The 21,939-nt window shown below is 38.2% G+C and overlaps 1 protein-coding gene and 1 pseudogene across 7 annotated transcripts in view; one reads left to right on the forward strand and one right to left on the reverse strand.

Annotated features, from left to right (window-relative positions):
- The window catches only part of LOC309612857 (histone RNA hairpin-binding protein pseudogene), a 36,208-nt pseudogene extending 14,275 nt beyond the window's left edge, over nt 1–21,933 (forward strand). The window contains exon 1 of the transcript in view: nt 1–21,933. This exon is cut by the window's left edge and continues 14,275 nt beyond it. The product of the transcript in view is annotated as a histone RNA hairpin-binding protein pseudogene (transcript).
- The window catches only part of RNF24 (ring finger protein 24), a 139,368-nt gene that overhangs the window by 62,449 nt on the left and 54,980 nt on the right, over nt 1–21,939 (reverse strand). The gene's annotated exons all lie outside the window — the stretch shown is intronic.

Raw genomic sequence — 21,939 nt, forward strand, 5'->3', positions numbered from 1 at the left:
ACACTGATGAAAGAAATTAAAGATGATACAGATTGAGAGATATACCATGTTCTTGGACTGGAAGAATCAACATTGTGAAAATGACTATACTACCCAAAGCAATCTACAGATTCAAGGCAATCCCTATCCAACTAATCGCCAATGGCATTTTTCACAGAACTAGAACAAAAAATTTCAGTTTGTATGAAAACACAAAAGACCCTGAATAGCCAAAGCCATCTTGAGAAAGAAAAACGGAGCTGGAGGAATCAGGCTCCCAGACCTCAGACTATACTACAAAGCTACAGTAATCAAGACAGTATGGTACTGGCACAAAAACAGAAATATAGATCAATGGAACAGGATAGAATGGCCAGAGATAAACCCACGCACATATGGTCACCTTATTTTTGATAAAGGAGGCAAGAATATACAATGGAGAAAAGACAGCTTCTTCAATAAGTGGTGCTGTGAAAACTGGACAGCTATATGTAAAAGAATGAAATTAGAAAACTCCCTAACACCATACACAAAAATAAACTCAAAATGGATTAAAGACCTAAATGTAAGGCCAGACACTATCAAACTCTTAGAGGAGAACATAGGCAGAACAGTCTATGACATAAATCACAGCAAGATCCTTTCTGACCCACTTCCTAGAGAAATGGAAATAAAAACAAAAATAAACAAATGGGACCTAATGAAACTTAAAAGCTTTTGCACAGCAAAGGAAAACCTAAACAAGGCGAAAAGACAACCCTCAGAATGGGAGAAAATATTTGCAAATGAAGCAACTGACAAAGGATTAATCTCCAAAATTTCAAAGCAGCTCATGTAGCTCAATATCAAAAAAAAAAACCCAATCCAAAAATGGGCAGAAGACCTAAATAGACATTTCTCCAAAGAAGATATACAGATTGCCAACAAACACATGAAAGGATGCTCAGCATCACTAATCATTAGAGAAATGCAAATCAAAACTACAATGAGGTATCACCTCATACTAGTGAGAATGGCCATCATCAAAAAATCTACAAACAATAAATGCTGGAGAGGGTGTTGATTAAAGGGAACCCTCTTGCACTGTTGGTGGGAATGTAAATTGACAGAGCCACTATGGAGAACAGCATGGAGGTTCCTTAGAAAACTAAAAATAGAACTACCATACGACCCAGCAATCCCACTACTGGCATATACCCTGAAAACCATAATTGAAAAGGAGTCACGTACCACAATGTTCATTGCAACTCTATGTACAATAGCCAGGACATGGAAGCAACCTAAGTGCCCATTGACAGATGAATGGATAAAGAAAATGTGGCACATATATACAATGGAATATTACTCAGCCATAAAAAGAAACGAAATTGAGTTATTTATAGTGAGGTGGATGGACCTAGAGTCTGTCATACAGAGTGAAGTAAGTCAGAAAGAGAAAAACAAACACCGTATGCTAACACATATATATGCAATCTAAAAAAAAAAAAAAGGTTCTGAAGAACCTAGGGGCAGGACAGGAATAAAGACGCAGACGTAGAGAATGGACTTGAGGACACGGGGAGGGGGATGGGTAAGCTTGGGGAAGTGAGAGAGTGGCATGGACATATATACACTACCAAATGTAAAACAGATAGCTAGTGGGAAGCAACCGCATAGCACGGGGAGATCAACTCGGTGTTTGTGACCACCTAGAGGGGTGGGATAGGGAGGGTGGGAGGGAGACGCAAGAAGGAGGAGATATGGGCATGTATGTATATGTATAGCTGATTCACTTTGTTATAAAGCAGACACTAACACAGCATTGTGAAACAATTATACTCCAACAAAGATAAAAGAAAAAAAAACACACAAAAAAATAATGGAGTCCGTCAGTGTCACGCGGAGAGGAAGTCTCCGCTGCCGCCACCGCCACCGCCACCGCCGGACCCCAGGCCCCCACGACCCCGCCTGCCGCGTCGCCATGGCCTGCCAGCCGCGAAGTCCCCCGGGTGCGGGAGCTGCCACGACAGCGACAACAGCCTGCCGCCAGCCGCGAGATGGACGCAAGTTAATGGCCGAGGGGAGGCGCCGGAAGTCCGAGGATGCTGAGGGCCCCGCGAGGCCGCTTGGCGACCGCAGACCCGATAGCTTTACCACTCCCGAAGGCCCTAAGCCCCGTTCTAGATGTTCAGACTGGGCAAGTGCAGTCGAAGAAGATGAAATGAGGACTAGAGTTAACAACGAAATTGCAAGATATAAAAGGGAACTCCTCATAAATGACTCTGGAAGAGAGAGAAAATCATCATCAGGAAGTTCGGATTCGAAGGAGTCTATGTCAACATTGCCAGCTGACTTGGAGACCGATGAAAGTGTCCTGATGAGGAGACAGAAGCAGATCAACTATGGGAAGAACACCATCGCCTACAATCGCTATATTAAAGAAGTCCCAAGGCACCTTTGACAGCCTGGCATTCATCCCAAAACCTCCAACAAATTCAAGTATAGTCCACGATCGTGGGACCAGCAGATCAAACTCTGGAAGGTGGCTCTGCATTTTTGGGATCCTCCAGTGGAAGAAGGATGTGATTTGCAAGAAAAACATCCTGTTGACCTCGGGGAGATGGAGATGGAATCCGCGGAGAGCAGCTCTGAGTCCCAGACGAGCTCTCAGGATAACTTCGACATGTACTGTGGCACATCCACGAAAGTTAGAAACGTGGACTGTCCGGCAGAGGACGAGTTTGACTTGAAAGCCTGTTTAACTGAACCCTTGAAACTGACTTCAGTTTCATGACTTCTCAGCCATGAGCTAACTGGCGCCACCTGGAGGCCACTGGGAGCAGCGCTGCCTCCCCAGGTGGGAGGTGGCCCGCCAAGCATGCATCCTGCGTTTGTAACTGGAGGTTTCTGTTAATAGTGTACAGCCTCATGGTGAATTGTTGTTCTTGCCTTATTTTCTTAAGAAACGTTAATTTTATGTATAGGGAGTGTATTCTGCGTGTTTTAAACTGTAAATGGAACTAAATCCGAGGAAAACTGAACTCGAAGCAATCTTGCAACAATCTTAATTGCTTAATCTCCTGCACCCTTGAAGTCAACCTGACAAGTGTACCGTAACTGGATTTCCACAAGTATTTTAGACATTAAATTACTATTTGTCAGATGGCTGGTTTGGGCTTAAGCATATGTTCACTGTGCTTTCTTTACTGGTATCTGACCGAGTGTTCTCATAATCAGATACCTTTAATATCTTTATGGAAAGGGTTAGGGTTTGGGCCGTTTGTCCATATGTCAAGATTGGTTTTTTTCCTCATACAGAGCACTGAATAGTAAGATATTAAATTGAGCTGGTAAATTAATGGGGTTTATGTAAGTTATACAGTCTTAATTTGGTATTTGTAAATAGCACTAAGTAGGCCTTCTACCTATACTGTTGCCAAGAGTTAAGAAAGCAGAAGGATTTAGAAAGAACATTTTTTTTTAACAATCAGTTAATTTACCATGTAAAATTGCTGTGAATGATAATGTGTACAGATTTTCTGTTCAAATATTCAATTGTAAACTTCTTAAGACTGTTGTGTTTCTATTGCTTTTGTATGGAATGACATTGCAAAAATAAAAAGGACCTTCTTTAACTAAATGTTGCCAAAAAAAAAAATAATAAAAAAATTTTAAAAATAGAAAAACCCTTTAATGCAGGTTAGCCAATCCAAAAAAAAAAACCTTTCCTTATTATCAAAGGTTGTAATTAAAATTTTAATTACGATTTTATTGTGTTTTTCATCTCAACTATATAACAGAAACTCTGAGATGACAGAATCTGTGATGTTTTGATCATTATGGCATTCCCAGCATCTAGGATGTGCTGAGAATACATTTATTAAATGAAAGATTAAGTAATAACATAAACTTACCAAGTATGTACACGATCAAATGAAAACTTCTCTCAAAAAACACATTTCAAACAAATATCGTATATTAACACATATATGTGGAATCTAGAAAAATGGTATGGATGAACCTGTTTGCAGGGCAGAAAGAGACACAGAAGAAGAGTACAAACGTATGGACACCAAGGGGGGAAAGCAGGGGTGGTGGTGGTGGTGGGATGAATTGGGAGATTGGGATTGACATATATACACTAATATGTATAAAATAGATAACTAATAAGAACCTGCTGTATAAAAAATAAATAAATAAAATTCAAAAAAACCCCCCCAAAACCACATTTCAGTGCCTTATAATATTGTCCCAAATGCCGTGTTCTTGAGGCTCTGCAGAAGCCTTCTTGCAATAATCTAGAAGTTTCAGTTTCCGGTATCTTCCCATTCCCTTTTTTGTTCCTATTAGCTTTTTTGAGATATAATTTATGTACCTATAATTCATTTTCAGTGTACCTTATTTTAAGTGTAATTCAATGATTTTTAGTAAATTTGAGTTGTGCAATCATCACCATAATCCACTTCCAGATCATTTTTATCATCCCCAAAAGGAAACTGTACTCATTAGGTGTCATTCCCTATTCCAACCCCCAGCCCAAGGCAACTATTAATCCACTTCGTCTCTAAAGATTTGCCTTTTCTGGACATTTTATGTAAATGGAATCACAATATATGGTATTTTGTGTCTGGCTTCTTTCATTTAGCATAATGTCTTCAGTATTCATTCACATTATAGCCTATATTAGTACTTTGTTTCCTTTTATTGACAAATAGTATTCCATTTTACGGATAAACTGTATTTTCTTTATTCACTTACCAGTTGACTGGACACTTGGATTGTTTCCATTTTTTGGCTATTATAAATAATAAAGTTATAATAATGCTCAGCTGCTATGAACATTCATGTGAAACATTTTGTGTGGACATATTTTTTCACTTCTCTTGGGTATATAACTAGGAGTGAAGTTGCTGGGTCATATGGTAACTTAATGTTTAACCTTTTGAGGAACTGCCAGACTGTTTTCTAAAGTGGCTGCACAATTTTACTATCTCAGAGGCAGTGTATGAGGGTTTGAATTTCTCCACATCCTCCCCAAACTTGTTATCTTTTTGATTTCAGCCATCCTAGTCAATGTGAAGTGGTACCTCACTGTAGTTTTTAATTTGCATTTCATTAATGATTAGTGATACTGAGCATCTTTTCATGTGCATACTGGCCATTTGCATATGATTTTCAGAAATATCCGAATCCTTTGCCCAATTTTATTTAATTAAAAAAATATTTTATTTATTTATTTAGTCATTTTTGGCTGCGTCGGGTCTTAGTTGTGGCATGCAGGATCTTTTATTGTGGCACGCGGGCTCTTCTATTCTGGTGCGTGGGCTCAAGAGCGCGTGGGTTCTGTAGTTTGAGGCACCGCAGGTTTTCTAGTTGAGGTGCGCGGACTTAGTTGCCCCGTGGCATGTGGGATCTTAGTTCCCCGACCAGGGAATCGAACCCGTATCCCCTGCATTGGAAGGTGGATTCTTTACCACTGGACCACCAGGGAATTCCCTGCCCAATTTTACTTTTCTTATTTTTTTTGAATTTTTGAATTTTATTTTATTTATATGTTTATACAGCAGGTTCTTATTAGTTATCTATTTTATATATATTAGTGTATATATGTCAATCCCAATCTCCCAATTCATCCAACCACCACCATCCCCCCCAGCCACTTTCCCCCTTTGGTGTCCCTACGTTTGTTCTCTACATCTGTGTCTCTATTTCTGCCCTGCAAACCGGTTCATCTGTACCATTTTTCTAGGTTCCACATATACGTGTTAATATACGATATTTGTTTTTCTCTTTCTGACTTACTTCACTCTGTATGACAGTCTTTAGATCCATCCACGTCTCTACAAATGACCCAATTTCGTTCCTTTTTATGGCTGAGTAATATTCCATTGTACATATGTACCACATCTTCTTTATCCATTCGTCTGTCGATGGGCATTTAGGTTGCTTCCATGACCTGGCTATTGTAAATAGTGCTGCAATAAACATTGGGTGCATGTATCTTTTTGAATTATGGTTTTCTCCAGGTATATGCCCAGTAGTGGGATTGCTGGGTCATATGGTAATTCTATTTTTAGTTCTTTAAGGAACCTCCATACTGTTCTCCATAGTGGCTGTATCAATTTACATTCCCACCAACAGGGCAAGAGGGTTCCCTTTCATCCACACCCTCTCCAGCATTTGTTGTTTGTAGATTTTCTGATGATGCCCATTCTAACTGGTGTGAGGTGATACCTCATTGTAGTTTTGATTTGCATTTCTCTAATAATTAGTGATGTTGAGCCGCTTTTCATGTGCTTCTTGGCCATCTGTATGTCTTCTTTGGAGAAATGTCTATTTAGGTCTTCTGCCCATTTTTGGATTGGGTTGTTTGTGTTTTTAATATTGAGCTGCATGAGCTGTTTATATATTTTGGAGATTAATCCTTTGTCCATTGATTCGTTTGCAAATATTTTCTCCCATTCTGAGGGCTATCTTTTTGTCTTGTTTGTAGTTTCCTTTGCTTGGCAAAGTTTAAGTTTAAGTTTCATTATGTCCCATTTGTTTTTTGTTTTTATTTCCATTACTCTAGGAGGTGGATCAAAAAAGATCTTGCTGTGATTTATGTCAAAGAGTGTTCTTTCTATGCTTTCCTCTAAGAGTTTTATAGTGTCTGGCCTTACATTTAGGTCTTTAAATGTAAAAAATGTAAAAAATAAACTCCATTTTGAGTTTATTTTTGTGTATGGTGTTAGGGAGTGTTCTAATTTCATTCTTTTACATGTAGCTGTCCACTTTTTCCAGCACCACTTATTGAAGAGACTGTTTTTAATCCATTGTATGTCCTTGCCTCCTTTGTCATAGATTAGTTGACCACAGGTGCTTTCTATTCTGTTCCATTGATCTATATTTCTGTTTTTGTGCCAGTACCATATTGTCTTGATTACTGTAGCTTTGTAGTATAGTCTGAAGTCAGGGAGTCTGATTCCTCCAGCTCCGTTTTTCTCCCTCAAGACTGCTTTGGCTATTTGGGGTCTTTTGTGCCTCCATACAAATTTTAAGATTTTTTTTGTTCTAGTTCTGTAAAAAATGCCACTGGTAATTTGATAGGGAATGCATTGAATCTGTAGATTGCTTTGGGTAGTACAGCCATTTTCACAATATTGATTCTTCCAATCCAAGAACATGGTATATCTCTCCATCTGTTTGGTTCATCTTTGATCTCTTTCATCAATGTCCTATAGTTTTCTGAGTACAGGTCTTTTACCTCCTAGGTATTCTATTCTTTTTTGGTGCAGTGGTGAATGGGATTGTTTCCTTAATTTCTCTTTCTGATCTTTCATTGTTAGTGTATAGGAATGCAAGAGATTTCTGTGCATTAATTCTGTATCCTGAAACTTTACCAAATTCATTGATTAGCTCTAGTAGTTTTCTGGTGGCATCTTTAGGATTCTCTATGTGTAGTATCATGTCATCTTCAAACAGTGACAGTTTTACTTCTTCTTTTCCAATTTGTATTCCTTTTATTTCTTTTTCTTCTCTGATTGCCGTGGCTAGGACTTCCAAAACTATGCCAAATAATAGTGGCGAGAGTGGACATCCTTGTCTTGTTCCTGATCTTAGAGGAAACACTTTCAGTTTTTCACCATTGAGAATGATGTTTGCTGTGGGTTTGTCGTATATGGCCTTTATTATATTGAGGTAGGTTCCCTCTATGCCCACTTTCTGGAGAGTTTTTATCATAAATGGGTGTTGAATTTTGTCAAAAGCTTTTTCTGCATCTATTGAGATGATCACATGGTTTTTATTCTTCATTTTGTTAATATGGTGTATCACATTGATTGATTTGCATATATTGAAGAATCCTTGCATCCCTGGGATAAATCCCACTTGATCATGGTGTATGATCCTTTTAATGTGTTGTTGGATTCTGTTTGCTAGTATTTTGTTGAGGATTTTTGCATCTATGTTCATCAGTGATATTGGCCTGTAGTTTTCTTTCTTTGTGACATCTTTGTCTGGTTTTGGTATCAGGGTGATGGTGGCCTCATAGAATGAGTTTGGGAGTATTCCTTCCTCTGCAATTTTTTGGAAGAGTTTGAGAAAGATGGGTGTTAGCTCTTCTCTAAATGTTTGATAGAATTCACCTATGAAGCCATCTGGTCCTGGACTTTTGTTTGTTGGACATTTTTAATCACAGTTTCAATTTCATTACTTGTAATTGGTCTGTTCATATTTTCTATTTCTTCCTGGTTCAGTCTTGGAAGGTTATACCTTTCTATGAATTTGTCCATTTCTTCCAGGTTGTCCATTTTATTGGCATAGAGTTGCTTGTAGTAGTCTCTTATGATGCTTTGTATTTCTGTGGTGTCCGTTGTAACGTCTCCTTTTTCATTTCTAATTGTATTGATATGAGTTCTCTTTCTTGATGAGTCTGGCTAAAGGTTTATCAATCTTGTTTATCTTCTCAAAGAACCAGCTTTTAGTTTTATTGATCTTTCTTATTGTTTTCTTTGTTTCTATTTCATTTATTTCTGCTCTGATCTTTATGATTTCTTTCCTTCTACTAACTTTGGATTTTGTTTGTTCTTCTTTTTCTAGTTCCTTTCAGTGTAAGGTTAGATTGTTTATTTGAGATTTTTCTTGTTTCTTGAGGTAGGATTGTATTGCTGTAAACTTCCCTCTTAGAACTGCTTTTGCTGCATCCCATAGGTTTTCGATCGTCGTGTTTTCATTGTCATTTGTCTCTAGGTATTTTTTGATTTCCTCTTTGATTTCTTCAGTGATCTTTTGGTTATTTAGTAACGTATTGTTTAGCCTCCATGTGTTTGTGTTTTTTATGTTTTTTTCCCTGTTGATTTCTAATCTCATAGCATTGTGGTCAGAAAAGATGCTTGATATGATTTCAATTTTCTTAAAATTTACCGAGGCTTGATTTGTGACCCAAAATATGATCAATCCTGGAGGATGTTCCATGTGCACTTGAGAAGAAAGTGTAATCTGTTGTTTTTGGATGGAATGTCCTATAAATGTCAATTAAATCTATCTGGTGTATTGTGTCATTTAAAGCTTGTGTTTCCTTATTAATTTTCTGTCTGGATGATCTGCCCATTGGTGTAAGTGAGGTGTTAAAGTCCCCCACTATTATTGTGTTACTGTCAATTTCCTCTTTTATAGCTGTTAGCATTTGCCTTATGTATTGAGGTGTTCCTATGTTGGGTGCATGAATATTTACAATTGTTATATCTTCTTCTTGGATTGATCCCTTGATGATTATGTAGTGTCCTTCTTTGTCTCTTGTAATAGTCTTTATTTTAAAGTCTATTTTGTCTGATATGAGAATTGCTACTCCAGCTTTCTTTTGATTTCCATTTGCATCGAATATCTTTTTCCATCCCCTCACTTTCAGTCTGTATGTGTCCCTAGGTCTCAAGTGGGTCTCTTGCAGACAGCATATATACCGGTCTTGCTTTTGTATCCATTCAGTCAGTCTATGTCTTTTGGTTGGAGTATTTAATCCATTTCATTTAAGGTAGTTATCAATATGTATGTTCCTATTACCATTTTCTTAATTGTTATGGGTTTGTTTTTGTAGGTCCTTTTCTTCTCTTGTTTTTCCCACTTAGAGAAGTTCCTTTAGCATTTGTTGTAGAGCTGGATTGGTGGTGCTGAATTCTCTTAGCTTTTGCTTGTCTGTAAAGCTTTTGATTTCTCCATCGAATCTGAATGACATCCTTGCCAGGTACAGTAATCTTGGTTGTAGGTTCTTCCCTTCCATCACTTTAAATATATTGTGCCACTCCCTTCTGGCTTGTAGAGTTTCCGCTGAGAAATCAGCTGTTAACCTTGTGGGAGTTCCCTTGTATGTTATATGTCATTTTTCCCTTGTTGCTTTCAATAATTTCTCTGTCTTTAATTTTTGTCAATTTGATTACTATGTGTCTCGGCATGCTTCTCCTTTGGTTTATCCTGCCTGGAACTCTCTGCGCTTCCTGGACTTGGGTGGCTATTTCCTCTCCCATGTTAGGGAAGTTTTTGACTATAATCTATTCAAATATCTTCTTGGGTCCTTTCTCTCACTCTTCCCCTTTCTGGGACACCTATAATGAGAATGTTGTTGCATTTAATGTTGTCCCAGAGGTCTCTTAGGCTGTCTTCATTTCTTTTCATTCTTTTTTCTTTATTCTGTTCCGTGGCAGTGAATTCCACCATTTTGTCTTCCAGGTCACTTATCCGTTCTTCTGCCTCAGGTATTCTGTTACTGATTCCTTCTAGTGTATTTTTCATTTCAGTTATTGTGTTGTTCATCTCTGTTTGTTCTTTAATTCTTCTAGGTCTTTGTTAAACATTTCTTGCATCCTCTCAATCTTTGCCTCCATTCTTTTTCCGAGGTCCTGGATCATCTTCACTATCATTATTCTGAATTCTTTTTCTGGAAGGTTGCCTATCTCCACTTCATTTAGTTGTTTTTCTGGGGTTTTATCTTGTTCCTTCATCTGGTACAAAGTCCTCTGCCTTTTCATTTTGTCTATCTTTCTGTGAATGTGGTTTTCCTTCCACAGACTGTAGAATTGTAGTTCTTGCTTCTGCTGTCTGCCCTCTGGTGGATGAGGCCATCTAAGAGGCTTGTGCAAGCTTCCTGATAGGAGGGACTGGTGGTGGGTAGAGCTGGGTGTTGCTCTGGTGGGCAGAGCTCAGTAAAACTTTAATCTGCTTGTCTGCTGATGGATGGGTCTGGGTTCCCTCCCAGTTGGTTGTTTGGCCTGAGGCGACCCAGCACTGGAGGCTACCCGTGTCTTTCGTGGGGTTAATGGCAGACTCTGGGAGGGCTCATGACAAGGAGTACCTCCCAGAACTTCTGCTGCCAAGGTCCTTGTCCCCACAGTGAGCCACAGCTACCCCCTGCCTCTGCAGGAGACCTTCCAACACTAGCAGGTAGGTGTGGTTCGGTCTCCTATGGGGTCACTGCTCCTTCCCCTGGGTCCTGATGTGCACACTACTTTATGTGTGCCCTCCAAGAGTGGAGTCTCTGTTTCCCCCAGTCCTGTCAAAGTCCTACAATCAAATCCCAGTAGCCTTCAAAGTCTGATTCTCTAGGAATTCCTCCTCCCCTTGCTGGATCCCTAGGTTGGGAAGCCTGACGTGGGGCTCAAAACCTTCACTCCAGTGGGTGGACTTCTGTGGTATAAGTGTACTCCAGTTTGTGAGTCACCTACCCAGCAGTAATGGGATTTGATTTTATTGTGACTGCACCGCTCCTACTGTCTCATTGCGGCTTCTCCTTTGTCTTTGGATGTGGGGTATCTTTTTTGGTGAGTTCCAATGTCTTCCTGTCAATGATTGTTCAGCAGTTAGTTGTGATTCCAGTGCTCTCGCAAGAGTGAGCACATGTCCTTCTACTCCGCCATCCTGACCCTCCCTGCCCAATTTTAAACTGGGTTATTTGTTTTGTTTTCTTTTTCCTTTTTTTAAAAAAAATATAATATTTATTTATTTTTGGCTGTGTTGAATTTTTGTTGCTGCGCATGGGCCTTCTCTAGTTGTGGTGAGTGCTAGTTACTCTTCGTTGCAGTGCACAGGGTTCTCATTGTGGTGCACGGGCTTCTCATTGCAGTGGTTTCTCTTGTTGCAGAGGATGGGCTCTAGGCATGTGGGTGTCAGTAGTTTTGGCACGCAGGGTCAGCAGCTGTGGCTCATGGGCTTAGGTGTTCCATGGCATGTGGGATCTTCCCAGACCAGGGATTGAACCCATGTCCCCTGCATTGGCAGGTGGATTCTTTTTTTTTTTTTTTTTTAAGTTTTTTCCTTTGTGATGAGAACTCTTTTTTTTAAAAAATTTTTATTTATTTATTTATTTATTTATGGCTGTGTTGGGTCTTTGTTTCTGTGCGAGGGCTTTCTCTAGTTGTGGCAAGTGGGGGCCACTCTTCATCGCGGTGCGCGGGCCTCTCACTATCGCAGGCTTTCTTGTTGCGGAGCACAGGCTGCAGACGCGCAGGCTCAGTAATTGTGGCTCACATGCCCAGCCACTCCGCGGCATGTGGGATCTTCCCAGACCAGGGCTCGAACCCGTGTCCCCTGCATTGGCAGGCAGATTCTCAATGACTGCGCCACCAGGGAAGCCCTGGCAGGTGGATTCTTAACCACTGCACCACCAGGGAAGTCCCTATTTGTTTTCTTTTTTTTTCTTTAAGGATTTTAAAGAATAAATTTATTTATTTTATTTATTTTTGGCTGCACTGAGTCTTCATAGCTGCGCAGTCTTTCTCTAGTTGTGGCGAGCAGGGGCTACTCTTTGTTGTGGTGCATGGTTTTCTCATTGCAGTGGCTTCTCTTGTTGCAGAGCATGTGCTCTAGGCAGGCGGGCTTCAGTATTTGTGGCATGCAGTCTCAGTAGTTGTGGCTCACGGGTTCTAGAGCGCAGGCTCAGTAGTTGTGGCGCATGGGCTTAGTTGCTCTGTGGCATGTGGGATCTTCCCGGACCAGGGCTCAAACCCGTGTCCCCTGCATTGGCAGGTGGATTCTTAACCGCTGTGCCACCAGGGAAGCCCTCCCTGTTTGTTTTCTTATTATTAAGTATTAAACGTTCTTTATATATTCTGCATACATGTGCTTTATTAGATGTGTAATTTGCAAATCTCTTCTCCCAGTTTTAGGCTTGTCTTTTCACTTTACTGGTATCTTTTGAAGCATAAAAGTTTTTAATTTTGATGAAGTTCATCTTATCAATTTTGTCTTTATTGCTTGTACTTTTGGTGCTGTATCTAAGAAATGTTTGTCTAACTCAAGGTCATAGAGATTTACTTGTATGTTTTCTTTTAAGAGCTTTATAGTTTTAGCTATGTAATCTTTAGCTCTATGATCTATTTTGAGTTAATTTATGTATATCGAGCAAGACGAAGGTTCATCTCTCCACCCTGATTAGTATTATCTACTGGAAGAGGTTGTCAGTCACTTTACATTAAGCACACCATTGTGAACTTTAGTCTGATTCAACAAGGCAGGACTTCCCTGGTGGTGCAGTGGTTAAGAATCCTCCTGCCAGCACAGGGGACACGGGTTCAAGCCCTGGTCCAGGAAGATCCCACATGCTGCAGAGCAACTAAGTCCGTGTGCCACAACTACTGAGCCTGCGCTCTAGAGCCCGTGAGCCACAACTATTGAAGCCCACACGCCTACAGCCCGTGCCCCACAACAAGAGAAGCCACCGCAATGAGAAGCCTGCGGACCGCAACGAAGAGCAGTCCCCACTCACTGCAACTAGTGAAAGCCCATGTGCAGCAATGAAGACCCAACGCAGCCAAAAATAAAATAAAATAAATTAAAAAAAAGAAATATAAATGCTTCTAAATACGAAAAATAAGTGAGACTTTAGTTGACAACTTCTAAAAACAAAAAACAAAAAACTAATTCAAGAAGGCACTGTGTGCCAGGTCTGTAGTAAAGAAAGGAATAAGAAAAATGTGTTCAGAGAAGGGGAGAAGTTCATCATTTTGCATAGCTTAATAGAAAATCAAATGACCACAAATGTAAGAATTTATTTCTGGACTCTGGATTCTGTTTCACTGAGCTATATGTCTATCTTTTTTTTTTTTAAATTTGGTTGCACAGGGTCTTAGTTGTGGCAGGCAGGCTCCTTAGTTGTGGCAGGTGGGCTCCTTAGCTGTGGCATACAAACTCTTAGTTGCGGCATGCATGTGGGATCTAGTTCCCTGACCAGGGACGAAGCTGGGCCCCCTGCATTGCGAGCTCAGAGTCCCAACCACTGTGCCACCAGGGAAGTCCCTCATTGAGCTATATGTCTATCTTTATGCCAGTATCACACTGTCTTGATTATGATAACTTTATAGTAAGTTTTAAAATCAAGAAGTGTTAAGTCCTCCAACTTTGTTCTTTTTCATATTGTTTTGGCTTTTTTGGGTCTTTGTCATTTCTTATAAATCTTAGGATCAGCTTGCTAATTTCTGCAAAAGATCCAACTGGGATTTCTGAAGGAGATTGCTTTGAATCTATAGATAAATTTGGGAAGAACTGCCACGTTAATAATGTTATCATCAAATCCATGAATATGGAATTTCCATTTATTTAGATAATCTTTAAGATTTACAGCAATGTTTTGTAGTTTTCAGTGTACACGTCTTGAACGTTTTTGTTAAATGTATTCCAAAGTTTTTATTCTCTTTAATGCTATTGTGAATGAAATTATTTTCTAAATTTGTTTTGGATTGTCCATTGCTAATATATAGAAATAAAATTGATTTTTTGGTATAATGATCCTGTATCCTGTGACCTTGCTGAATTCATTTATTAGTTCTAGTTTGTGTGTATGTGTGTGTGTGAATTCCTTGGCATTCTCTACATGCAGAATCATTTCACCTGTAAAGAAAGACAGCTTTACATCTTCCTTTCTAATCTGAATGCGTTTTATTTTTCTTTCCTGACTATATTGGTTAGAACCTCCAGTGCAATGTTGAAAAGAGGTGGTGAATGCAGATATCCTTGCCTTGTTCCCAATCTTAGAGAGAAAGTGTCTAGGCTTTCACCATTAATTATGATGTTAGCTATAAGTTTTTATACAGTAGTTTCATGTAGAAGATTCTTCTTAGTTTGTTGAGAGTTTTTAATCATAACAGTGAGTCTATTATGTTAATTGGTTTTCTGATGTTAAACTAACCTTGTATAGGTATAAACCTCACTTGGTCAGAATCATTTTTATATGTTCCTAGGATCAGTTTATTAATATTTTGCAGACGATTTAAAAAAAAAATCTATTTATTTATTTATTTATTTTTGGCTGCGTTGGGTCTTCGTTGCGGTGCATGGGCTTCTCATTGTGGTGGCTTCTCTTATTGCAGAGCATGGGCTCTAGGCATGCACTCTTCAGTAGTTGTGCTCAGTAGTTGTAGCTTGCGGGCTCTAGAGCACAGGCTCAGTAGTTGTGGTGCACAGGCTTAATTGCTCCACGGCATGTGGGATCTTCCCGGAATAGGGCTCAAACCTGTGTCCCCTGCACTGACAGGCAGACTCTTAACCACTGCACCACCAGCATAGTTCCTGCAGATGATTTTTGAAGCTATAGCCATAAGGGATATTGGTCTGTTGGCATGAAGTTGTTCATAGCTCAGGGGTTAGTAAAGTATGACCCATAGCCTATTTTCACATGGCCCCCAAACTAGGAATGGTTTTTAATTTTAAAAGGTGTGTTAAAAAGCAAACAAACAAGACTATATGACAGAAACTATATGTGGCCCTCAAAGCCTAAAATATTTACTATCTGGCCCTTTATAGAAAAAAAAAATTGCCCACTCCTGGTCTAGCTAAAGGCTTCTCAATTTTGTTGTTCTTTTCAAAGAACCACCTTTTGATTTCATTGATTTTCTTTCCTCTACGGTTTTTCTGTTTTGTATTTCACTGATTCCTACTCTAATTTTTATTATATCCAGGCTCTACTTGCTTTGGGTTTAGTTTGCTCTTCTTTTTCTAGTTTCTTATAGTGGAAGCTTAGGTTATTGATTTGAATTATTTACTCTTGTCTAATACAGGTATTTACAGCTATAAATGTCCCTCTAGTTTCTGCTTTAACTATGTTCCATTAATTTTTTATAATCATCAATGATCTAATTTTTTGAGCAATGATTTAATGAAAGTAATTTATTAAAGAACAAATTTATGAAAAGTCTAGTAGCAAATGATTATTACAAAAGTGATATCTTTGATTATAAATTTCAAAATTTTGGTGTACCACAACTTCTTAAGAGCATATACCCTGCATATGCTGAAAAATTTTGAGGTGAAATTTACATAACATAAAATTAACCATTTTAAAGTGAGCAAATTCAGTGACATTTACTGCCTTCACAATGTTGTGAAACCACCAACTTTACCTAAGTCCAAAACATTTCATTACTCTAAGTTCAATAAAATCCTGTACCCATGAAGCAGTTACTCCCTAAATCTTCCCTCTCCACAGCCCTGGTAACTGCCGAACTACTTTCTATTACTATGGATTTATCTATTCTGTATATCTCATATACACGGAATCATACAATATAGGACACTTTGTATCTGGGTTTTTTCACTTAGCATAATGTTTTTGAGGATCACATCCATGTTGTAGTGCATATCAGTACTTTTTTATGGCTGAATATATTCCATTATCTGTATATATCACAATTTAAAAATATTAATTTTAATTACTATTTTATATTGGAATATAGTTGATTTACAATGTTGTGTTATTTGCAGGTGTACAGCAAAGTGATTCAGTCATATATATACACATATCTATTCTTTTTCAGATTCTTTTCCCATATAGGTTATTACAGAATATTGCGTAGAGTTCCCTGTGCTATACAGTAGATCCTGTTGATTATCTATTTTATATATAGTAGTGTGTATATGTTAATCCCAAACTCCTAATTTATCCCTCCCCCTCATTTTTCCCCTTTGCTAACCATAAGTTTGTTTTTGAAACCTGTGAGTCTGTTTTGTAAATGAGTTCATTTGTATCATTTTTTTTTAGATTCCATATATGAGTGATGTCATAGGATATTTGTCTGTCTCTGTCTGACTTACTTCCCTTAGTATGATAATTTCTAAGTCCATCCATGTTGCTGCAAATGGCATTTTTCATTCTTTTTTACGGCTGAGTAATATTCCATTGTATATATGTACCACATCTTCTTTATCCATTCCTCTGTTGATGGACATGTAGGTTGCTTCCATGTCTTGGCTATTGTAAAAGGTGTTGCAATGAACATTGGGGTGCATGTATCTATTCGAATTATGTTTTTCTCCAGGTATATGCCCAGGAGTGGGACTACTGGATGATATGTTAGCTCTATTTTTAGTTTTTTAAGGAACCTCCATACTGTTCTCCATAGTGGTTGTACGAATTTACATTGCCACCAACAGTGTAGGAGGGTTCTCTTTTCTCCACACCCTCTCCAGCATTTATCGTTTTCAGATTTTTTGATGATGGCCATTCTGACTGGTGTGAGGTGATACCTCACCGTAGTTTTGACTTGCATTTCTCTAATAATTAGTGATGTTGAGTATTTTTTCATGTGCTTTTTGGCCATCTGTATGTTTTCTTTGGAGAAATGTCTATTTAGATCTGTCCATTTTTTGATTGGGTTGTTTTTTTGATATTGAGCTGCATGAGCTGTTTGTATATTTTGGAGATTAATCCCTTGTTGGTCACTTTGCAAATATTTTCTCCCAATCTGAGGGTTGTCTTTTCGTCTTGTTTATGGTTTCCTTTGCTGTGCAAAAGCTTTTAAGTATCATTAGGTCCCATTTGTTTATTTTTGTTTTTACTTTCATTACTCTAGGAGGTGGATCCAAAAATATATTGCCGCTATTTATGTCAAAGAGTGTTCTGCCTATGTTTTCCTCTAAGAGTTTTATAGTGTCTGGCCTTACATTTAGGTCTTTAATCCAGTTTGAGTTTATTTTTGTGCATGGTGTTAGGGAGTGTTCTAATTTCACTCTTTTACATATAGCTGTCCAGTTTTCCCAGCACCACTTATTGAAGAGACTGTCTTTTTTCCATTGTATGTTCTTGCCTTCTTTGTTGTAGATTAATTGACCATAGATGCGTGGGTTTATTTCTGGACTTTTATCCTGTTCCATTGATCTATATTTCTGTTTTCTGTGCTAGAACCATACTGTTTTGATGACTGTAGCTTTGTAGTATAGTCTGAAGTCAGGGAGCCTGATTACTCCAGCTCCGTTTTTCTTTCTCAGGATTGCTTTGGCTATTCAGGGTCTTTTGTGTTTACGTATAAATTAAAAAATTTTTTGTTCTAATTCTGTGAAAAATGCCATTGGTAAAGAAAATATTTTCAAGAGGCCAAAAAGATATTCAATAAAGAACAAATAAGTGACTTACTTCTTTTTTAAAAAATTTTATTTTTGGCTGCAGTGGGTCTTCATTGCTGCGTGTGGGCTTTCTCTAGGTGTGGCAAGCAGGGGCTGCTCTTCGTTGCGGGGCGCAGGCTTCTCATTGCGGTGGCTTCTCTTGTTGCAGAGCATGGGCTCTAGGTACGTGGGCTTCAGTAGCTGTGGCACACAGGCTTAGTAGTTGTGGCTTGAGGGCTCTAGAGTGCAGGCTCAGTAGTTGTGGCGCATGGGCTTAGGTGTTCTGTGGCATGTGGGATCTTCCTGGACCAGGGATCAAACCCATGTCCCCTGCATCAGCAGGTGGATTCTTAACCACTGCGCCACCAGGGAAGTCCCTAAGTAACTTACTTCTAACTTGCCAAAAACTTTCTTTTTTTAATGAACTAGTTAGAGAAAAAAAATTATAAGCAACATGATTAAGCTGTGAGGAGCTGCTTGGACCTTAAGACTTTTAGTTCTGACTTGTATGACACTGGAAGACTTGCTAGAACAGAGCTTTTGGTGTAAAGAAAAGTGAGGTGATCAAGAAAAGTGAGTTATCACACCATAGTCAACATCCCCTGTTGTTGTTGCATTTAATTATTTCAAAAAGTAGAAGACAACTGCATAAAACAAGAATTATTAAAACGTATCACTGTGCTTGTAGCATATAATGATGTAATCTAAATGAAAATAATATCACAAAAATAAGGGGAGAGAATGGAGCTATATCAGATCAAGGAAATAATACCAGACGGTAACTTGAATCCACAGGGAGAATAGAGTACTGGTAACAATAAATACGTGGGTGAATATAAAAGATTCTATAAATATATTTTCTCCTTTCTTAATTATCTTTTAAAGATATAAAATTGTATAACGCAATAATTGTGATGCTGTATCATTGGGCTTATAAGATATATGACACATAATATATATGAAAATAGTATCACAAAAGAGTGGGGAAGGAATGGAACTATGCCGGAGCAAAACTCTTTCTGTATTTTACTGGAGTTAAATTAATATTACTCTGAAGTATACTGTGATAAGATACATATTGTAATCCCTAGAATAATCACTAAGAAAAAAAAATATGTAGTTTAAAAATCAACAAAGCTCTCCTGGGCATTTATCCCAGAGGAACGAAAACTTAACATTCACACAAAAACCTGTACCCAAATGTGCATAGTAGCTTTTTGGTAACAGCCCAGAACTGGAAACAACGTACTTCAGCAGATGAATAGATAAATAAACTGGTACACACATAACCTTGGAATACTACTCAGCAGTAAAAAGGAACAAACTATTGATATATGCAGCATCCAGGATGAATCTCCAGAGAATTATGCTGAGTAAAAAAAGCTAACTCCAAAAAGTTATATACTTCATGATTCCATTTATATATCATTTTTGAAATGACAACAGTTTAGACATGGAGGACAGACTGGTCATCACCAGAGGTTAGGTAATGTGCAGCTATAAGAGGGTAACACTAGGGGTCCTCGTGGTATTGGAACTCTTCAGTATCTTGTCTGCGGTGGTAGATAAACACACATGCACACATACACAAATGAGTGAAACTGGGGAAATCTGAGGAAGATTGGTCATATCAACATCCATCCCTTGTCTGTGATATGTTATAGTAACATAAATATAGCTAACATATAGTTTTGATTTTGTATGGTAAAATGTTAGTTACTATTGTGGAAAAGTTGGCAAAGTATACAAGTGATTTCTGTATTATTTCTAACAAATGCCTATGAATCTACAATTATCTCAATAAAATATCAGTTAAGAAAAAATGTTTCAAAATTCAAAAAAGGAATTAAAATGGAAAATATCCATTTAATACAAAAAAGTCAGAAAAAGGACACGAAACACACAGGAAACAAATGGCAAATAGCACATAAATCAAGCATAGTAATAATAACATTGAATGTGAATAGATTGCTCCAATTAAAGGCAGACATTGGCTGAATGGATTAAAAAAACCCAAAAAACAAAAAACAAGCTTTGTGGGTTTGTTTTGTAATCAAGAAACACACTATATTCAAAGACATAGGATGATGTGAAAGATACATCTTGCAAAGAATATGCATAAGAGACCTACAGTGGGACTTCCCTGGTGGCACAGTGGCTATGAATCCGCCTGCCAATGCAGGGGACACGGGTTCGGGTCCTGTTCTGGGAAGATCACACATGCCGTGGAGCAACTAAGCCCATGTGCCACAACTACTGAGCCTGCGCTCTAGAGCCCATGAGCCACAACTACTGAGTCTGTGTGCCACAACTACTGAAGCCTGCGTGCCTAGAGCCTGTGCTCTGCAACAAGAGAAGCCACCGCAGTGAGAAGTCTGTGCACCCCAATGAAGAGTAGCCCCTGCTCGTTGCAACTAGAGAAAGCCCATGCTCAGCAACAAAGTCCCAATACAGCCAAAAATAAATAAATAAATTTATATTAAAAAAAAAAAAGAGAGAGCTAGAGTGGCTATGCCAGTATCAGACAAAATATACTTTAAGACAAAAAAATTTTTACTAGAGACAAAGTAAGATGTTTTACAATAAAACGGTCAATTCATCAGGAAGATATGTCAACCTAACAGCTGATCCCCAAAATACATAAGGCAAAACTAACAAAATTAAAGGGGAAAATAGATAATTCAACAATAATAGCTGAAAACTTCAATATCTCACTCATAATAATGGGTAGAACAATTACACCAAAAATCACCAACGATAACGTAAGAGTTAAATAACACTATCGACCAACGTGACCTGACACTTAAAGAACATTCTACCTAATGAGCAGAATACACATTCTTCTTAAGCACAGTTGGAACAGTCATAGACCTTATGGTAGGCCAGAGGTTGGTAAAAAAGTTTCTTAAAGGACCACATAATAAATATTTTAGCCTTGTTGCCTATACAGTCTCTGTCACAGCTACTCAACTCTGCTATTTTAACTCAAAAGCAGCCACAGACAACACTTTAATGAATGGGTATGACTGTGTCCCACTAAACTCTTATTTACAAAATCAAGCAGGCCGTGCATAGTTTGGCAACCCCTGTGCGAGGTCATAAAACAAGTTTCAATAAATTTAAAAGGATTGAAACTCAACAAAGTATGTCCTCTGACCATGATGGAATTAAATTAGAAGTCATCAAAAGGAGGAAATTTGGGATACCCACAAATATTTGGCAAGTAAACATTGCATTTGTAAGCAGCCTATATGTTGAAGGAGAAAACAAAAGGAAAATTAGAAAACATTTTGAGCTGGATGAAAATAAAAATACAACAAACCAAAATAATGGGATGACTGACTGCCCAAAGCAATCTGCAGGTTCAGCACAATCACTATCAAAATTCCAAGCATAATTTTGCAGAAATGGAAAAGCAGTCCTCAAATTCTTAGGGAATTGCAAGCGGCCCTGAATAGCCAAAACAATTCTGAAAAAGTAGAACAGAGTTGGAAGACTTACACTCTTCCCAATTTCAAAACTTACTACAAAGCTACAGTAGTTAAAACTCTGTGGTATTCACATAAGACAGACATATAGATCAATGGAATAGACTTGAGAATCCAGAAGTAAACCCCAAACATCTAGGACCAGTTGATTTTTGACAAGAACATGAAGACCATTCAATGGGGAAAAAATAGTCTAACAAATGGTACTGGAACAACTGGATATTCACATACAAACGAATAAAGTTGGACCCCCTTCCTCATATCCTGTACAAAAGTTAACTCAAAATCAACTAATGACCTAAACAGAAAAGCTAAAACTAGAAAACTCTTAAAAGAAAACTTAGAGGTAAATATCCATGACCTTGGATTTGGCAATGGATTCTTAGATTTGACATCAAAAGCATGAGCCACAAAAGAAAAAAAGCAAAAAAAAGATAAATTAGACTTCATCAGAATTTAACATTTTTGTGCACGAAAGGACATTAACAAGAAAGTGAAAATACAAACTACAAAATGGGAGAAAATGTTTGTAAATCATATATCTTATAAGGGTTTAGTATCCAGATTACATAAAGAACTTTTGCAACTTAACAACAAGAAGACAGCCCAGTTTAAAAATGGGCAAAGGTCTTAAATAGCTGTTTCTCCAAAC

This window comes from Balaenoptera borealis (genome assembly GCF_965194805.1).
Source record: "Balaenoptera borealis genome assembly, chromosome: 16".
NCBI classification, from domain to species: domain Eukaryota; kingdom Metazoa; phylum Chordata; class Mammalia; order Artiodactyla; family Balaenopteridae; genus Balaenoptera; species Balaenoptera borealis.